This window comes from Bombina bombina, chromosome 1 (assembly GCF_027579735.1).
Source record: "Bombina bombina isolate aBomBom1 chromosome 1, aBomBom1.pri, whole genome shotgun sequence".
In the NCBI taxonomy this organism is placed as follows: domain Eukaryota; kingdom Metazoa; phylum Chordata; class Amphibia; order Anura; family Bombinatoridae; genus Bombina; species Bombina bombina.
In genome coordinates, this window is record NC_069499.1 from 1,340,204,555 (window position 1) to 1,340,221,977 (window position 17,423).

General features: G+C 39.9%; 1 protein-coding gene across 5 annotated transcripts in view; it reads left to right on the top strand.

Moving 5' to 3' along the window:
* Window positions 1–17,423, top strand: part of NDRG4 (NDRG family member 4) — a 312,038-nt gene that overhangs the window by 30,091 nt on the left and 264,524 nt on the right. The window contains exon 1 of one of the 5 annotated variants that reach the window (XM_053702576.1): window positions 924–985. The exons of the other annotated variants lie outside the window; for them this stretch is intronic. The gene's annotated coding sequence lies outside the window, so the exon portion shown is untranslated. Of the gene's footprint in view, window positions 1–923; window positions 986–17,423 lie in introns of those variants that run through there. 5 annotated transcript variants of the gene reach the window in all.

Genomic DNA, 17,423 nt, shown 5'->3' on the forward strand with positions numbered 1-17,423 from the left:
TTGATTATTATGGACCTTTAAATATTTAACCTCAAAGAAAAGTACCATCTGCAGTTATGGAATTGTTGACCTTTTAGCTAAGGTATGATTAAGCTAGAGCTTTCGGAGATGGGCGATTGAGTGACCCTGTATACCACCTGTGCCCAGTCACCTATGTATCTTCTAGTACATGGTTCTTCAAACTTTTTTTCCCAGAGACCCATTGTCATGATACCACATACCTTCCCAACCCTATTTTTATGCTTGGTCTGAAGATTTCTGAAATAAAATACAATACAGCTGCAATTGTGTGCATACTTTATTTCTGATTGTAATCAAACTTGAAAGTGTTGTAAAAGGTAATAACACACACACGCTCATACAACACACACACCACACTCTCATACAACACACACTCTCATATAACACACACACCCTCATACAACACAAACCACACTCTCATATAACACACATACACACACACACCACACAGTCTCATATAACACACACAAACCACAATCACTCTCATACAACACACACACCAAACACACTCTCATACAACACAAACACACCACACACTCTCATATAACACACACACTCCACATACACTCTCATACAACACACACAACACACTCTCATATAACACACACACCATACACACTATCATACAACACCCACCCACCACTTTTAATTCCCCTGAATGTAACTGCATTTTAGATGAAGAAACACAGTATTCTGGGAGTTAAACAGCATTTTGGAATTTATAGTTCTCTGTTTCAATATCATTATTGTGCCACTGCAGTTTTGGACTCTTAATTCCGAGCATGCATAGTACAGTGGTGAGAAATTAGTTTTCTGGAAGGCAGAAAGTTTGCATGAGGTCACGCCCCCTCCATGCTGTGTGTGCATGTGTCCCAGGCAGGGAATGCACTGTGTGTATGAGACTATGAGCAACGTGTACACGCTGGAGAAGGCAGCTGGCAGTATTGTTTGACCCTTTAAACAGGTAGGAGACTGCATTGAGTACCAGTGATCTTAAACTCTGCAATATAACCTCCCTGTTATATATTTATTTGTATGGTCAGACCCTCTGCACAAGTGCTAGTTATATGTATTCACTCCCAAAACCTTTTTAACAGCCGGAAAGAATAAGGTATCTTGTTAATGGCAGTGTGCTCTGCGTTAACACTTTCTGTGCAGAGTCCTCCTGCACACATACTGGAATAGTTTGTTGAAAGTTTTGGCAATAGCACAAATAGAGAAATTTACATTTTAGCAGTTTTAGGCTGTATATTTATATGTTAACTTATGTTGGTTCTTTTGGGTTTACGTTTGATTTTCTTTTTCTTTTTTTAATCCAACAGATCAAATAAGTAAGACACTAAATAAATAAATAAAACTATATGCTCCTTCTATTTGTAAATTAGGAGTCTGCATAAAGCGTTTTTTTTATAACACTCAAAAAATATATCAAATGTTTATTAAAGTTTAGCATATAGTGACTCCAAAATTTATAGTGTTGTGATAATTTTCAACCCCCCACGTTTAATATACAGTATATCTATAATCTGGGCACATTTCACTTTTTTGCCTCCCCCCTGGAAAAATTTCTGTGGACACAAATTAATAGTAAATGGAAAAGTTGTTTAAAGGGACAGTCTACTCCAGATTTTTTTTTTTTTTAAATAGATAATCCCTTTTTTTACCCATTCCTCTGTTTTGCACAACCAACACGGTTATAATAATATACTTTTTTCCTCTGTGATTCCCTTGTATCTAAGACTCTGCAAACTGCCCCCTTATTTCAGTTCTTTTGACAGACTTGCATTTTAGCCAATCGGTGCCCTCTCATAAGTAACTCCACAGGCATGAGCACAATGTTATTTATATGACACACATGGACTAATGCCCTCTAGTTGTGAAAAACTGTCAAATGCATTGAGATAAGTGGCATCCTCCAAGGGCTTAGAAATTAGCATATGAGCCGACCTAGGTTTAGCTTTCAACTAAGAATACCAAGAGAACAAAGCAAATTTGATGATAAAAGTAAATTGGAAAGTTGTCTAAAATTACATGCCCTATCTGAATCAGTTTAATTTTGACTAGATTGTCCCTTTAAAACAACTCAGCCATCAATCGTGGCCTAATGGCCTGGATGACTTTGTAAAGCTTTGGAGATAAAGTAGAGAATACATTAACCACATCAATGCTTTTTTTCACTAATGCAGTTATGCTTTTTTTTTAGATTCATTGTTTATGTTGAAGAAGGAAAATATTAGCATAAACATTACAAACTCACTGACAGACATAATGCACTGCCTACCACCACCACCAATAAATAAGAAAGCAGCAACTGAAAGAGAGAACAAAACATTCTTAGAAATTATCATGAGACACGTTAGAAAAGGATAATTATTTTGTTCATTCAGAGAGAACTGGAGAAGTACACACAAAATAATTTTAGCCTTTTTAAATAGGCATGATAAAAATGTAGCTAAATCATTTATTTTAAATTATATTTATTTAGAAATTTTAAGAGCGAGTGAGTGTGTGAGCTTGTGTGTATGTGTCAGTGTGTGAGTGTCTATGTATCTGTATGAGTGTGTGTGTGCGAGCTTGTGTGTATGTATCTGTGTGAGTGCGTGTGTGCATGTGTGTGAGAGTGTGTATGTATCTGTGTTAGTATATGTGTGAGTGTGTATATATCTGTGTGAGTGCGTGTGTGCATGTGTGTGAGAGTCTGTATGTATCTGTGTTAGTATATGTGTTAGTATGTGTGTGAGAGTGTGTATATATCTGTGTGAGTATGTATGTGTGTGAGCTTGTGTGTGTGCGAGAGTGTGTATGTATCTGTGTGAGTGTGTGTGTGTGTGTGTATGTATCTTTGTGAGTATTTGTGTGAGAGTGTGTATGTATCTGTATGAGTGTGTGTGTATGTAACTGTGTGAGTGCGTGTACATGTGTGTGAGAGTGTTTATGTATCTGTGTGAGTATGTGTGTGAGAGTGTGTATATATCTGTGTGAGTGTGTATGTGTTTGAGCTTGTGTGTATGTATCTGTGTGAGTGCGTGTGCATGTGTGTGAGAGTGTGTATGTATCTGTGTGAGAGTGTGTATGCAACTGTGTGAGTATTTGTGTGAGAGTGTGTATGTATCTGTGTGAGTGTGTGTATGTAACTGTGTGAGTGCGTGTGCATGTGTGTGAGTGTTTGTGTCTGTGTGAGTATGTGTGTGAGTGTGTATATATCTGTGTGAGCGTGTGTGTGTCTGTGTGAGTGCGTGTGTGCATGTGTGTAAGAGTGTGTATGTATCTGTGTGAGTGCGTGTGCATGTGTGTGAGCTCGTGTGTATGTATCTGTGTGAGTTAGGGTTGTCACCTCAGTCATGTTTTCCTGGACACTTATGAGTTATACATGCTGCAGGGTATGCAGGTAGGAACATGTATTTAAACTCTGGAAAGCACACAAATAGTGACACTGAACAACACTATTCATGTTCCCCTCTGCACACCCTGCAGCATGTATAACTCATAAGTGTCCAGGAAAACATGGCTGAGGTGGCAACCCTAGTGTGAGTGCATGTGTGCCTTTGTGTATGTTTGTGTATGTATTTGGTGTGTGTGTGTCTGTATTTGTAGTGAGTGTCTGTGTGTTCGTATGTTTTTGGAGTGAGTGGGTGTGTATGTGATGAATGTCTGTGCATGTGTGTGTGCTTATGCACATACATATATTGTTTTGATTGTGCAGGTGTCATATTTCAAGCATCTGATGTTAATCTTTTCCTATTTATATGACATATGTGTGAGCTGTTGAGAGATTTGTTGAAAATGGATCAAAGGAATATCATGCGTTCATTAGAGTATTAACTCCAACAGGAAATGGTTGATACATTAGGAAACGTTGCTCCATCTGGGAAGAGTCATGTGAAAAAGCCCTTTGCTATAAACATCTAGTAACAGTTGCTGCTGAAGAGAACTCATGACATGCCGATGGGTGACCAAAGATTGACAATACAAATAATAAAGAGTCCACAGGGTGGTACAGTACAGGCAATATTAGTTGAAGTTTTGTACGTGTGAAATGTGTCAACATGATGGCTACACCACATGTTTACTGTAGACCACATTTACTGTAGACCAGATGAGACAGCGGATGGAGTTCACAAGAACTACTGACTAGAATTCAAAGGAATCCTGATTATTTTTATAGGAAAATGTATTACAACTTTAATTGTGAGACAAAAGCACAATGCAAGCAGTGAAACAGTGAAAGCACCATGTTTCTTCTAGCCGCCCTCCCCCCCGAAATTTCACGTGCAAGCGAGTGGTGACACGGTGAAGGCAGGGTTGCTTTGGGATGCAGAGGGAAGTTTGTTAGTTGATTTCTTTCAGCGTGGAGAGACCATTGTAAAATTTTACAAATTAATTAAAGAGGTGAGACCTTGACCCAGTACTATTTTGGAAGATATAAAAATGTTGCTGCATCATTTTGCAGATGTGTGTTCAGCTGAGGGGTATTACGATGAAAAATAAAAAATATTCCATGGACCTAAGTATTTTCTTTCTATTTTAGGATTAGAACTTGTTTTTCTACCAACTTTCTACGGTCTAGATAACATTTGGGGTGCAAAAATATTACCACTATCGTGTGTTAACGTTGCTCAATCCAATCAATAACGATTCTCTTTTGTACTCATATAACGTTATTTTTTACTGCTCCAGTGGGGAGCAATAAGTTCTGCCTGTTGTACGCTATTATTTGTGCAAAGGCAGGCATAAAGATGATAATGCATCCTGTGCTATCGATTGAGCTCCACCTGTAATGTAGTTGTATGCATTTACCCCTTCAAAAAGGTTAAGCACATAGGTATTTTGGGGTTGAAACTAGGGATGGAAAAAAAAGTGAGGGGGAGGAGAGTTTAGTAGAATTAAAAGCTGTAATTGCATCTCATTAACCATCATCCCTAGCTGCTTATATGTATTGCTGATCATATCTGTATTAGGGTTGTGTATATTGAATCTTGGGGGACAGGCATGTCTGTCATTAAGGGACTCCAGAGAGACGAAAGATCTATGCAGAGTGTTAATGAGATGAATGAGATGCTATGTCTGTAACTGTTGCAGATAACCTCTGTTTTTCATTAATGTGCTCCAATTATAAGAACAAGAACGCTATGGGCGCTGATAGATCTTTACCAGAAAAACTGTTTTGTGTTATACAACACGCATCATTTCTTATCTTCAAGAAATACTTGCACCAGGATTTAACTTTTATTGGGTTATCAGTGGTATTTAAGTTATCATTGGAGTAATGCCCTAACACAAACAGGTTAAATGGACAGATAAGTATGTATGTGTGTGTGTGTATATATATATATATATATATATATATATATATATATATATATATATATATATATATATATATATAAAATATACAGTCGTATGCAAAAATTTAGGCACGCCTGACAACTTCCATGATTTAAATTTATAAATAATTGGGTGTTTGGATCAGCAATTTCATTTTGATCTATCACAATAACTGAAGGACACAGTAATATTTCAGTAGTGAAATGAAGTTTATTGGACTAACAGAAAATGTGCAATATGCATCAAAACAAAATTTGACAGGTGCATAAATTTGGGCACCCATGACATTTTGTTGATTTGAATACCTGTAACTACCTAGCACTGATTAATTAGAACACACAATTGGTTTTGGTGAGCCCATTAAGCCTTGAACTTCATAGACAGGTGCATCCAATCATGAGAAAATATATTTAAGGTGGCCAATTGCAAGTTGTTGTTCTCTTTGACTCTCCTCTGAAGAGTGGCAACATGGGGGCCTCAAAACAACTCTCAAATTACATGAAAACAAAGATTGTTCAACATTATGGTTTAGGGGAAGGCTACAAAAAGCTATCGCAGAGATTTAAGCTTTCAGTGTCCACTGTGAGGAACATAGTGAGGAAATGGAAGACCACAGGCACAGTTCTTGTTAAGGCCAGAAGTAAAATATCAGAGAGGCAAATGATGGTGAGAATGGTCAAAAACAGCCCACAGACCACCTCCAAAGACCTACAACATCATCTTGCTGCAGATGGTGTCAATGTGCATTGTTCAACAATTCAGCGTATGGGAGAGTGATGCGGAAGAAGCCTTTTCTGCACACACGCCACAAATAGAGTTGCTTGAGGTATGCAAACGCACATTTGGACAAGCCAGCTTCATTTTGGAAGAAGGTGCTGTGGACTGATGAAACAAAGATTGAGTTATTTGGTCATAACAAGGGGCGTTATGCATGGTGGCAAAAGAACACAGCGTTCCAAGACAAATACTTGCTAGCCACAGTAAAATTTGGTGGATGTTCCATCATGCTGTGGGGTTGTGTGGCCAGTGCCGGTACTGGGAATCTTGTTAAAGTTGAGGGTCGCATGGATTCAACTCAATATCAGCAGATACTTGAGAATAATGTTGAAGAATCAGTCACAAAGTTGAAGTTACTCCGGAGCTAGATATTTCAACAAGACAACAACCAAAAACACTGCTCAAAATCTACTCTGGCATTTATGCAGAGGAACAAGTACAATGTTCTGGAATGACCTTCCCAGTCCCCAGACCTGAATATCATTGAAAATCTGTGGGGTGATTTAAAGCGGGCTGTCCATGCTCGACAACCATCAAACCTATCTGAACTGGAGATGTTTTGCAAGGAGGAATGGTCCAAAATACCTTCATCCAGAATCTAGACACTCATTATAGGCTCATTATAGACTCTCCTCTAGTTTTAAAAGCTTCAAGTGCTCCCTAAAGACTCTACTGTTCAGGGATGCATACATATTACATATTAAACTTGATTGATATTGTAAAGACCCGGTGAGTGCTTTTTACTCTTGGATGCATATGATATACTTTTAAAGCACCCCGGGCAGGCTGGATTGAAGCTGTGGTACTTTGAGTGCTTTACCTATCTGGAATATATATATATATATATATATATATATATATATATATATATATATATTTCTATCTCTGTATATAGAACAGGAAGTGTGCAAGAGTCTGTCAATAATGTGTATATGAGTCTGTGATTTGATTATGGTTGTCACATGATAAAGGGGCAGGGAAATAGAAGAAACTTTTGAAATCCGTCTGAAAAAAATCTACTACCTATTTAAAATTCAGAGTAAATGTGATTGCATTGTCTTTTTATTATGCATTTGTTGATTATGCAATCCTACTTCATTTAAGAAACAACTAAAGAAAACCTTAGTGAGGGTGCGGGATTAGCTTCAAACACTGGAAGTGAGACCTTTCCACTGACACTGCTACCTGTCTTTCAGCTAGTATAATATTAACCCTACTTTTGTGTCTAATCCCAGATTATTCAATCTGTAAAGTAGCTGATAGTGTAAATCAGTGTGAAAAGCTTTTACTAAACCTAGATAATCCACAGCTCATGCTCCCCAGATGACCATCACTTACATGGCCAACAGAAACCGCATAAAATAATGATCTGCAGGGCATAACAGCACCGTCTTGGATCTTGGAACAATTAAATAATATACAGTAGATACAAATACCCAAAATCAGGATTTCTAATATCCATTATTATTCCAAAACCCAGACTTTTTCATAAAAAAAAAAAAAAGATTAAAAATTACCATTTCCCCCCCTGTGAGAAAGTCACAATCATCTGTTTCTGCATCTTTGCTTTGTTTTTTGTCTTCTATAATGCAAATGATACTCTGTATTTATTTAAAAGAACTATCACCTTTCTGGTTACAGTACTGTACTATCTATCTGATAGTACTATGTATATAAAAGTATTAATAATGATATAGAAGAAATAAGCTATAAATATTGCCTAAATGACATATGATATTGCTGTTTAAACTTGGCCCTATACCTTTTCCAAGCCATCCTATTTTACAGATGCAAATATACTAAAGCAGGGGTCTCAAAGTACCGGCCCGCAGGCCATTTCCGGCCCACAAATCAGTTACAATGCGGCCCTCCACTTACTCCCCATAACTGAGAGCTGTGGGTTGATTAACATAATTCTGGGGGCGCCAGGAGCTGCAGCTCCAGGCCCACTCCTCTATATAAGCCCCTGAGTGTGCAGCACGCCAAACTTGGGATTGTTTTGCCCAGAGCTTGTGTTTGGCAGTGACGAGGGGACTCAGGACTTCACTGGGGGAGTGTAGTGTAACTCTCAGTGAGACTCTGGGGGAAAGCAGGCAGCAGCAGAGGTGGTCAGGAGCAGCAGCAGAAGAGGACAAACAATGGGGTTGAGCAAGGTATGTGCCAAGCACAGTTGTCTTATAGTGAGTTTTATTTTGTGTCTCTATCTAAGAGAGGGACTGTATAGCTTGCTTTGTTTAAAATACTGCCATGCCATAACTTGTGTGTGTGGGTCTGTGTATGTGTGGGTCTGTGTATGTGTGGGGTGGGGTCTGTGTGTATGTGTGGGTCTGTGTGTATGTGTGGGTCTGTGTATATGTGTGGGTCTGTGTATATGTGTGGGTCTGTGTGTGTGTGTGGGTCTGTGTGTATGTGTGGGTCTGTGTGTATGTGTGGGTCTGTGTGTGTGTGGATCTGTGTGTGTGTGTGTGTGGATCTGTGTGTGTGTGTGTGGGTCTGTGTGTGTGTGTGTGTGGGTCTGTGTGTGTGTGTGTGTGGGTCTGTGTGTGTGTGGGTCTGTGTATGTGTGGGTTCATGTGTGTGTGGGTCTGTGTGAGTCTGTAGGGGTGTGTGTATATGTGTGTTGGGGTTTTGTGTGTGTAGGTGTGTGTGAGGGGGGTCTGTGCATGTGACTCTGTGTGTGTATGTGTGGGTCTGTCTGTGTGTGTATGTGTGGGTATGTCTGTGTGTGTGTGTATGTGTGGGTCTATATATGTGTGTCTGGGTCTGTGTGTGTAAGGGTCTGTGTGTATGTGTGTGTGTGTGTGGGGGGGGATATATATATATATATATATATATATATATATATATAGTTTAAATTTGTTCGAAGTTTTGGAAGCGGCCCCCACTGGAGAAGAAAATTTGACCAGTGGCCCCAAATTAATTTGCGTTTGAGACCCCTTCTGTACAAGCTTAGTGGTGCATGCTGTGCACCCTTAGTGTAGCCTACTCTACAATCTCATTGCACCGTATTTTATAACCTCAGTATAGCATACCATACAACCTCAGTGCAGCATACTGTACGACCTAAGTGTCACATACCATATAAAATCAATGCATATTACTTTATGACCTCTGTATAGCAAAACATCTAACCTTAGTGCAGAAAACTGTATGACCTTAGTTCTGATGCAGTACAGCGTCAATGCAGCATACTATGAGCTAGATTATGAGTGGCGTGTGTCAGATAGTACACGTATTGCAAGTTGAAAGTAAAAAAAAAAATTGCACGTGCAAAAAGCCGAGCTTCGAATATTGCTAACACATTAACCTATTTCACATAGACTTTAATGAAGCACAAAAAAGTATAAAAAAAACCCTAACTCGTGCATAAACCCGATCGTGTTTACTCAAGTGCACTAACCCATCATGAAATATTAATATTTCACATTCCAATGTTCTTCACATAGGGCACAATATGTTCTATTTATTCTTAAATACATGTTTCTACATGTACTGTATATATATGATGAAGAACAATGGAATGTTAAATATTTACATTAAATACACACTTTATTAAATATGAATATTGCATAAATATGATTTTATATATGTTTTTAGCCACTTGACTACAAAGAGCTCCAATGCTCACACACACACACATATCTATAAATATATATTTATTTTACAAGATATGACGAGTCCACGGATTTCATCCTTACTTATGGGATTACGCCTCCTGGTCAGCAGGAGGAGGCAAAGAGCACCACAGTCATTCTCTTTGCCTGTGTTAGTGATAGGAAGAGGTAAAGTGAGGTGTTAGTTTAGATTCTTCAATCAAGAGTTTATTATTTTTTCTGTAGTGCCTAAGTGTACTATTTTATTAGGGTGTAGCCTAGACCAGATCAGTCTCTTCAGTTAACAAAAGAGAAGCATCTGGTGGCTTCAAAGCAATGGGAACTGGAGGGATCTATTCTCACTGTGCCTCCCATGATGTGTGCTGCCCTTCAGATGATGGTCTTAGCATGTGGTAACTAAGACCCTGTATGTCTTCACAGCTCTACCGGAGGGAACGGCAGGACCTCTTGGTTGTGGGACTAATTAAGCTGTTGCCCAGCTTCCAGGTACGTACAGCTGTTTGATTCTGGGAAACATTATTTCACTCAGAAGGTGGACTGTATCTGGTATTTTTTACTTGTTAAACTGATCTCTGGAATAGTGGGAGTTTGCAGTTTACTTGGTACAGAGTCGCATTATGGGGCTAAGAAATTAGTACAGGATCCTGTTACTGCTCTCATAGTGGCTGTTATAATGACGCTGTTTTTTTTTTTAAAATACTAAACTCAGATTTTTATGTAATTTTTATTACTTGGGTCAAGGTGTGTTTGTGTTGCTTTTGTGCACTACCGATCAATCGATCGTTGTTGTGAGGGTATTTTTAGTAGCCGCGCACTTGTCTCTGACGGAGTTCGACTGAGGACGTTAACTCTAGGGGCTTGTTTGGACCGCATGGTTGTACTTTGAAGCAGACGGTCAGCAGCATCAGGGAGTTTGTTTTCATTTCTGTGTCAGTAGCGTGGGGGCAGGTAGGCGCCGCAGTAGCGCTGTTACAGGGTGCACTGGTGGCTAAAGTTATTCATCAAATTTGTAACATGGTACTGTGTTTTTTACTGTTCAATATACATAGGATTCACTACATTGTTTATTTCAATAAGGGTTATACATACTCGAAATTAAAGGTGACCAAGCTGTACTTTGTTTAGAAGAGTATACTTATAGTACCATAATCGTACTAAATAAGATTATGGATCTTCAAAGTGTCACATATTCATTAGGTTTAAATGCAAATGTGGAGCCTCCTGTTACTTTTTGTCCTTCTTGTACAGAAAGGACTTTACAGTTCAGAGATCACATTTTCTTTAATAAAAGTTTGTCTATAGCGGATGCTGCTCAGGATTCTACTGAAGAGGTTCAGAATATGCCGCAGCTGTCTCCCCAAGCATCACAGCCATTACCACTCACTCAGGCAACGCCTTGTTCTTCAACGGCGTCTGCTTCTTTCACTCTGCAGGATATGGCTGCAGTTATGTCATCCACTCTTACAGAAGTTCTATCTAAGTTGCCAGTTTTACAAGGCAAACGCAGCAGGACAGAGACTCATGTAGTCCCTGTGACTTCTGATGCTTTGATGGTTATCTCCGAGGTACCGTCCCAGGGCTCTGATTTGGAGACCCTATCTGAGGGGGAACTGTCTGATTCAGGTAGTGCATTGCCCCCGACAAAATCGGACGTCATGTCTTTTAGATTTAAACTTGAACACCTCCGCCTTTTGCTGCGAAAGGTTTTATTGACTCTGGACGACTGTGACTCTATTGTGGTCCCACCAGAGAAATTAAGTAAAATGGACCAGTACTTAGAGGTACTTTCTTATTCAGATGTTTTTCCGGTTCCCAAGAGAGTTTCGGAAATTATTACACGGGAATGGGAAAGACCGGGTATCCCGTTCTCCCCTTTCCCTATTTTTAAGAAGATGTACCCTATAGCTGACACCGTTCGGGACTCTTGGCAAACGATCCCTAAGGTGGAGGGAGCTATCTCTACCCTAGCTAAGCGTACGACTATCACTATAGAGGACAGTTGTGCTTTAAAAGACACTATGGATAAAATCTTGGTCTGCGGATGTGTCCTCTAAATCGAAACTTTTGACTTTTCCCTTTAAGGGAAAGACCCTATTCAGGCCTGATTTGAAAGAAATCATTTTTGATATTACCGGAGGTAAGGGTCATCTCCTCCCTCCAGACAAAACATCTAAGCAAAGTGGTCGGCAGAGTAATTTTTGTTCCTTTCGTAATTTCAAAGGAGTCCCCCCTTCCTCTGCCACTAAACAGGAAGGGAAATTCTCTCAAACCAAAGCCATCTGGAGACCCATCCAGGCTTGGAACAAGGGTAAACAGCCGAAGAAGCCTGTTGCTGCTCCCAAGACAGCATGAAGGGGCGGCCCCCGATCCGGGACCGGATCTAGTAGGGGGCAGGCTTTCTCTCTTCATCCAGGCTTGGATAAGAGATGTTCAGGATCCCTGGACACTGGAAATCGTGTCTCAGGGTTATCAGTTGGGGTTCAAAAATTCCTTCCCAAGGGGAAGGTTTCTTCTTTCATGATTGTCTGTAGACCAGATAAAAAGAGAGGCGTTCTTACGTTGTGTAAAAGACCTCTCTACTATGGGAGTAATTTGTCCTGTTCCAATACAGGAACAGGGACAGGGGTTTTACTCAAATCTTTTTGTGGTTCCCTAAAAAGAGGGAACGTTCCAACCCATTTTAGATCTCAAGAGTCTAAACAAGTTTCTAAGAGTTCCATCCTTCAAGATGGAGACTATCCGAACAATTCTTCCATTGATCCAGGAGGGTCAATATATGACTACCGTGGACTTAAAGGATGCATATCTTCATATTCCTATCCACAGAGATCATCACCAGTTTCTGAGGTTTGCCTTCCTGGACAAACATTTTCAGTTTGTGGCCCTTCCTTTCGGGTCGGCACCCTGGATCTTCACGAAGGTTCTAGGTTCTCTACTGGCGGTTCTCAGGCCGCGGGGCATTGCAGTGGCACCTTATCTGGACGACATTCTGATCCAGGCATCGTCTTATCAGCTTACAAAGTCTCATACCAACATTGTTCTCTACTTTCTAAGGACTCATGGGTGGAAGGTGAATCTAGAAAAGAGTTCATTGATTCCACAGACAAGGGTTCCTTTCCTAAGAACTCTAATAGACTCTGTATCCATGAAAATCTTTTTGACGGAAGTCAGAAGGTTAAAGATTCTGAATACATGCAGAACCCTTCAGTCCAATTCTCGGCCATCAGTGGCACAGTGCATGGAGGTAATTGGATTGATGGTGGCAGCTATGGACATCATTCCGTTTGCTCGTTTTCATCTCAGACCTCTACAACTGAGCATGCTCATGCAGTGGAATGGAGATTATGCAAATTTGTCTCCTCAGATAGATCAGGAGACAAGAGACTCCTGGTGGTTGTCGCCGGATCATTTGTCCCAAGGGACTTGCTTCCGCAGACCCTCGTGGGTGATAGTGACAACAGACGTCAGCCTACTAGGTTGGGGGGCAGTCTGGAATTCCCTAAAAGCTCAGGGTGTGTGGACTCGGCCGGAGTCTCTATTTCCAATCAATATTCTAGAGTTGAGAGCAATATTCAATGCACTTCAGGCTTGGCCTCAGTTGGCTTCGGCCAAATTCATCTGATTCCAGTCAGACAACATCACGACTGTGGCTTACATCAGTCATCAGGGAGGAACAAGGAGTTCCTTAGCGATGACAGAAGTGTCCAAAATAATTTGGTGGGCGGAGGCTCACTCTTGTTATCTGTCAGCAATCTACATCCCAGGAGTGGACAACTGGGAGGAGGATTTTTTGAGCAGACAGACATTTTATCCGGGGGAATGAGGACTTTATCCGGAGGTCTTTGCTACCCTGGTTCTCAGATGGGGCAGACCAGAGCTGGATCTTATGGCATCTCGTCAGAATGCCAAGCTCCCGAGATAAGAATCCAGGTCCAAGGATCCTCAGGCCAAACTGATAGATGCCTTGGCAGTGCCTTGGTCGTTTAACCTAGCTTATGTGTTCCACAGTTTGCTCTCCTTCCCCGGGTGATTGCTCGGATCAAACATCCGAATCTAGTTTCTCTGCAGCTGACTGCTTGGAGATTGAACGCTTGATTTTATCTAAGTGAGGGTTTTCTGATTCGATCATTGATACCCTGATTCAGGCACGTAAGCCTGTTGCTAGAAAGATTTACCATAAGATATGGCATAAATATCTTTATTGGTGTGAATCCAAAGGCTACTCGTGGAGTAGGGTTAAAATTCCCAGGATTTTATCTTTTCTTCAAGAAGGATTGGAGAAAGGGTTATCAGCAAGTTCCTTAAAGGGACAGATTTCTGCTTTGTCTATTTTGCTACACAAACATCTGGCAGATGTTGCAGATGTTCATTCCTTTTGTCAGGCTCTGTCTAGAATCAGGCCTGTGTTTAGACCAATTGCTCCTCCTTGGAGTTTGAATTTATTTCTTAATGTTCTTCAAGGGGTTCCGTTTGAACCCATGCATTCCATCGATATTAAGTTATTATCTTGGAAAGTTTTATTTTTGGTTGCTATTTATTTTGCTCGCAGAGTTTCTGAGCTCTCAGCTTTACAGTGTGATTCTCCTTATTTTATTTTCCATTCTGATAAGGTGGTGTTGTGTATCAAACCTGGTTTCCTTCCCAAGGTTGTTTCTAATAAGAATATTAATCAGGAAATTGTTGTTCCTTCCTTGTGTCCTAATCCTTCTTCTAAGAAGGAGCGTCTGTTACATAACTTGGACGTGGTCCGTGCCCTGAAGTTCTACTTACAGGCGACTAAGGATTTTCGTCAATCATCTTCATTATTTGTTGTTTTCGCTGGGAAACGTAGGTGTCAGAAAGCTACGGCTACCTCTCTTTCTTTTTGGCTGAAGAGTATTATCCGTCTTGCTTATGAGACTGCTGGACAGCAGCTTCCTGAAAGAATTACGGCCCATTCTACTAGGGCTGTGGCTTCCTCATGGGCATTTAAAAATGATGCTTCTGTTGAACAAATTTGCAAGGCTGCAACTTGGTCGTCTCTTCACACTTTTTCCAAATTTTCCAAATTTGATACTTTTGCCTCGTCCGAGGCTGTTTTTGGGAGAAAGGTTCTTCAAGCAGTGGTGCCTTCCGTTTAGGTTCCTGTCGTGTCCTATAGCTTTGGTATTGTATCCCATAAGTAAGGATGAAATCCGTGGACTCGTCATATCTTGTAAAAGAAAAGGAAATTTATGCTTACCTGATAAATTTATTTCTTTTACGATATGAGTCCACGGCCCACCCTGTCATTTTCTAAGACAGGTCTTTATGTTTGTTAAACTTCATTCACTTCTGCACCTTTTTTCCTTTCTCTTCCTAACTTCGGTCGAATGACTGGAGTGGGAAGGAAGGGAGGAGCTATATATAAAGCTCTGCTGACCAGGAGACGTAATAAGTAAGGATGAAATCCATGGACTCGTCATATCGTAAAAGAAATACATTTATCAGGTAAGCATAAATTTCCTTGTCTATATATTTATACATATGTATTTATTTGTTTACATGTGTATATATGTCTATAAATACAAATATACACATATAAATACATAAATACATTTGTGTACACACAGACATATATATATATATATATATATTTAGACATGTACATACACTCACCGGCCACTTTATTAGGTACACATTGCTAGTATCAGGTTGGACCCCCTCTTGTCTTCAGAACTGCCATAATTCTTCGTGGCATAGATTCAACAAGGTGTTGGAAACATTCCTAAGAGATTTTGGTCCATATTGACATGATAGCTTCACGCAGTTGCTGCAGATTTGTCGGCTGCACATCAATGATGCAAATCTCCCGTTCCACCACATCCCAAAGGTGCTCTATTGGATTGAGATCTGGTGACTGTGGAGGCCATTGGGATATAGTGAACTCATGGTCATATTTAAGAAACCAGTTTGAGATGATTTGAGCTTTGTGAAATGGTGCATTATCCTGCTGTAAGTAGCCATCAGAAGATGTGTACACTGTCGTCATAAAGGGATGGACATGGTCAGCAACAATATTCAGGTAGGCCGTGGTGTTTAAATTATGGACAATTGGTACTAAGGGGCCCAAAGTGTGCCAAGAAAATATCACCCATACCATTACACCACCTCCACCAGCCTAAACCGTTGATACAAGGCAGGATAGATCCATGCTTTCATGTTGTTTACTCCAAATTCTGACCCTACCATGTGAATGTCACAGCTATAATCGAGACATCAGACCAGGCAACATTTTTACAATCTTCTATTGTCCAATTTTGGTTAGCCTGTGCGAATTGTAGCCTCAGTTTCATGTTCTTAGCTGACAGGAGTGCTGCTGCAGCCCATCTGCTTCAAGGTTCGACGTGTTGTGCGTTCAGAGATTGTATTCTGCATACCTTAGTTGTAACGAGTGCTTATTTGAGTTACTGTTGCATTTCTATCATCTTGAACCAGTCTGCCCATTCTCTTCTGTCGTCAAAAAGGCATTTTCGTTCACACAACTGCGGGTTACTGGATATTTTCACTTTTTCGTACCATTCTTTGTAAACCCTAGAGATGGTTATGCGTAAAAATCCCAGTAGATCAGCAGTTTTTTAAATACTCAGACCAGCCTGTCTTGCACCAATTCTTCCCCATTCTGATGCTCGGTTTGAACTTCAGCAAGTCGGCTTCACGACGTCTAGATGCCTAAATGCATTAAGTTGCTGTCATGTGATTGGCTAATTAGCAATTTGTGTTACCAAGCAACTGAACATGTGCACCTAATAAAGTGGCCAGTGAGTGTATATGTATGTATCTCTTTGCAACACCTGAGACATCATATCTTTGATACCTTTATAACTTTTTTTAAAAAAAACATTTTTTATTAGAGTGTTATTATGGATGTAACTGTACTTTGTAACATATTTTTTATGTGTTTTGTACAACTTTTTTTCACTTGAGTAACAGTTAACTAAAACTCTGGAGTTGCACTATCCCAATGTGCGTTAAATTCAATTGTGCTCAATCAAACGCGTTTACTTTCAACTTCTAATGCGCATACTACATCTGTCACGCAAATAGCTTCCATAAACCTCTTATCGCTCATAATCTAGCACTTCATTGCAACTTAGTTAAAGGGCCACTAAACCCAAAATCTTTCTTTCATGATTCAGATAGAGAATACAAATTTAAACAACATTACAATTTACTTCTATTATTTATTTTGCTTCATTTTTTAGATATCCTTAGTTGAAGAAAAAGCAATGCACATGATGAGCCACAAGGCTTCTATGTGCAGCAACCAATCAGCAGCTACTGAGCATATCTAGATATGCTTTGCAGCAAAGAATATCAAGAGAATAAAACAAATTAGATAATATAAGTAAATTAGAAAGATGTTTAAAATTGCATTCTCTTTCTAAATCATGAAAGAAAAAATGTGGGTTTCATGGCCCTTTAATGTCTTCAGTGCAGCATACCATAAAAAATCAGTGCAGCATACCAAATTAATTACCTCAGTGCAGCATAATGTTTAACCTCAGTGCATGCTGGGCAGCCTCAGAGCCACATAAAATACAGTCTAAGCGCATACTGTATTGTAGCATACAGCATGACCTCGGCTCAATGCAACATAGCATCCATTTACAATACAGCATACTGTATAACCTTGGTGCAGCATACTGACCAACCTCAATACTGCAA